Below are 3,706 nucleotides of genomic sequence, written 5' to 3'. Positions count from 1 at the left end.
GTCTGAAGAATCTGACTGTTGTGATATTACTGCAGTGCCTGGTCACCTTTTCTGGGATGCAGCTTCTAGGTGTACTACTTTTTTGGGGAAAATTCGGGGAAGATCTGTCACATAAGATCATGAAGCTTGCTCTAAAGGCAAGGTGCTAGAGGTAATAACAGGGGCTTCTTCAGCACTTGATAGAATACTGCAAGTTTTGTTCACGTTGTTTTTCCTGACATTTGTTTTCATGAAGGGTATCACATTTCAGGAAACTTCTCTCTCCTACGCAAAAAGAGCTTGGGAAAGTCTGTTATTCAAAATGATTCCACATCTTCTTAATCCACTTTCATGGGCCAAAATATATTAGGGACTTCAAAGCTGGAACACTGAATGTTATGGCTGTTTCAGGAGAGAAAGGGGGTTTCTGTGTGTTTTCCTTTTGTCTTTTGTTCTTACATGAACCTGAAACAAATGAAATAAGTATAAATTAATAAATGTGTTCACTCTAGTTAAGGTTCCAAACCACTGGTTTATCACAAGGCATAATTAACCTTACTAATCTGTTATATTTTTAAATAGCAGATAAATAACATCAAATATATTCTTAACCGCAGTGATCAGCTGAACAATGTAAATCCTCTGGTCCCAGAGGATTGTAAAATCATGAAGGACATGAAATAAGATGGGTTTGCACAAAGTGAAACTGATGACATGAGAGCGTTGGGTGTATAACCAATATGCTTTATTTTCAGTTACTGATATAACTGGTATTTCTTCAATTTATAAACTTTCAAAGGATATAAATTGAAGATACTAAAACATCATTTCCCTTTCTTCAGAGACATAAGAAAAAGTCCTTCAGTAGAGAGACATCAGTGTCCAATCTACAAATGGACAGTCAGAAAGGAATGTGTTCCCAGTCAATTTGGTTGAAGGAGGTAATTAGGTCCCTAAAGTCAGCACTTGTGGTGTCTCAAATTCTCTGACCAGTCTTGATTCTCCCAGTACAAGAGTGTTATTAATGAAATGGAGCAGGCTTCTTAATAATCAGGCTTATTGAGGTGCTTTGGGGGCTGAAGTACGTGCTGGATGAGAGAGAAAGGGGACTGCATTTGTTTAGTCTCCAGATATTAGAAGCTATGTTTCAGTTTTTCAATGTCCAGACTACCCCTGTAAACAGATAAATTTGTGATTTATCCCTTAAATGTTCATTTCTTCCAGAGTTTTGGGCTGGTCTTCCAAGGATTAAAAATATGTAATTCAGACTGTACACATGTATGGCAGAGGCTACTGTTTTAATTGCATGGAAAAATAAAAAACAAAATTAGCACATTGCATAGATAAGCAACTGCCAAGGACAGTCTACTTTATCTCTAATATGAGAAATATCTGGCTAAAGTAATCTTGCCCTTACTGAATATTCCAGACTTTATCTCAATACTTCCAAACTTGTTGGGGATTCCTAACACACAAACATATCCACACTGGCTATCTTGGTGTCCTGGTTCACTTCCTCTGCTGCAACCATCCAATCTGGACGTTTTTACTGCTTTTTTGCCATGTCACCACTGAAGACTTTGTTCTCAGTCAGCCGCCTTTTCACCCTTATCTGTCCCACCTCTAAACACTTGGGCTGAATTTTACTATACCCAACTACAATGACACAGTCTGAGAAGCAGACTGAGCTCATTCTAGTCTCTTACAAATATTATAATGGGTATTTTAAGTACAGGGACAACAGTGAAAAATCAAGTTGTCACCAGGTTCATATGAGTAGTCATCCTTTTGCCAGGTACACAAAAATGTTGAGATTGCTGCGTTGACACTGCTTGCTTAAATACTCACAAAGCTGCATATTTCTGGAACACTTGGGATACTTTCTTATTTTACAGAAAATTCCTGTGAAACTTGTATTTATTTGTAGGCAAACTGGAAAATGTGAAGACCATCAGACCCAGTCTGTGATTTGTACTGGAACAAATCTGTGAGCAACTATGTTGCATCTAGATGTTAAAAATAAAATTTTTGAGGACCGTTATATTTGATGCATTCAAAGTTAACACTTCATCCAAAACTGTATTAGATAACTGCAATAAGCTGAAAAACAGGGTGAAGTGTGTGGCTGTAGTATCCTCTCATGTCTGAAGCTATCAGGTGTATCATCATGATATACACTGATGGTTACACAGAACTATAGCACTGGAATTTTTAGTTCAGATATCAAAATAACAGGTTCAGCAGTATGTGAAATTTAAATTTCTAGTATTTAGGCTACTAGCTAAAACTAGTACTACTGCGAACTAGTATTTAGACTACTGTACTGCAAGGCTGTTTGAAAGACTGGGAGAGCTTCCAAGGAGGGTGGCCTGTTGGATGAATCCAAGTTGGGAAATAGCCAAGCCCTTTCTGAGGATGAAGGGAATGGAGAGCCAGGGAAACATTAAAGGGTCATGAAGGCAGGGGAGATAAGGGTTATTGGCAGGTCACAGGAAGGGAGCATCAGAAAGTTCAGTAACATTTCAGGGAACTTCTGAACTTTGCAAGGTCCTATTTATGTCCTATTTATTGATTTATGTCAAAAAGAAACTTTCCCATACCTGAGAGGATTCTTAAAGCAACAGTGAACACTGAGCTGCCTGCCATATGAAGAATGTTAGGTGACTAAATCTGTTGCCATTAGGAATTAATCAGTCAATAAAAGATACTACAAACAATCTATTAACAATATAACCTATTGTTGGATTTCCAAGCTTGCTATTGTAAATACTTCATAAGAGAATTATGCTTCCTTGTGGGGATTACACCATTTGGTCTACATTTATTCCTGCCAAGTTCACTGCTATTATTTGGAAACATCCTATAAATTCAGTGAGAAATGAAAAGGCATGCGGGCAGTTCAAATCTTCTCTCAAGCTCAGTGGTAAAGATGTGGAAGTAATGTGGATTTAATAATTCAAAACATAAAAATTTCTTGGTTTTCTTTTTAAAATATTATAATATGTTTTAATAAATTGGGAAGGTACAGTTGATCATTGCATAGAGCTATGGGAAAACATTTCTCTTCTCTGCAATTCCAATGAGGACAACACTTAAAAACAATTTCATGAACAGAAGTACAACTAGTGGAGAAATCCAATGCAATTAAAAGCAAATGAAAAAAGCAAATGGCTAGTTTAGAATCAGGATAAGAGCTTTGGTCTAACAAAAATAGAACAGAATTATGAGAGCACAAACAGCTCAATCTATCATATTCTTGTCCTGAAGTGGGAATGGGAACGCTTGCACACAGTTTTTAAATTTCACCTAATCAATTGCAACCATAACATTATTGCAACATCAACAATAGAATTATTAACCATACCAGAAATTGCAACAACAGTATTATTAACAATGCTTTACTTATGCCGCCTTCTCTTAGCTGCCATGTGTGATTCAACCTATTGAAGTGGAAACTTCTTCCCTGAAACAGCCTTCGTTATGTCTTGTTTCATGTCAGTGTTGGAACTTGGAAGCAAAGTTGACACATACGTTTCCTATTTCCTGTATGCAGCCCATTTCTGAAGAGCAACCCTCTCTGTTTTTCATCTCTCTTGATTCTCTCATGGAAACAATTCCTCAAAAACCATTATAAAGTAATTTTATAAACCTGAATTCCTTGATTGAATTGAAAAAAAACATACTTTTGTTAGCTGGGGGGTTAAACTGGCTATTTCCAATTAATCCG

Source organism: Lonchura striata, chromosome Z (genome assembly GCF_050655825.1).
Source record: "Lonchura striata isolate lonStrDom1 chromosome Z, ASM5065582v1, whole genome shotgun sequence".
Taxonomy (NCBI): domain Eukaryota; kingdom Metazoa; phylum Chordata; class Aves; order Passeriformes; family Estrildidae; genus Lonchura; species Lonchura striata.
The sequence above is the reverse complement of the archived record's forward strand: the minus strand, read 5'-3'. Positions refer to the sequence as shown.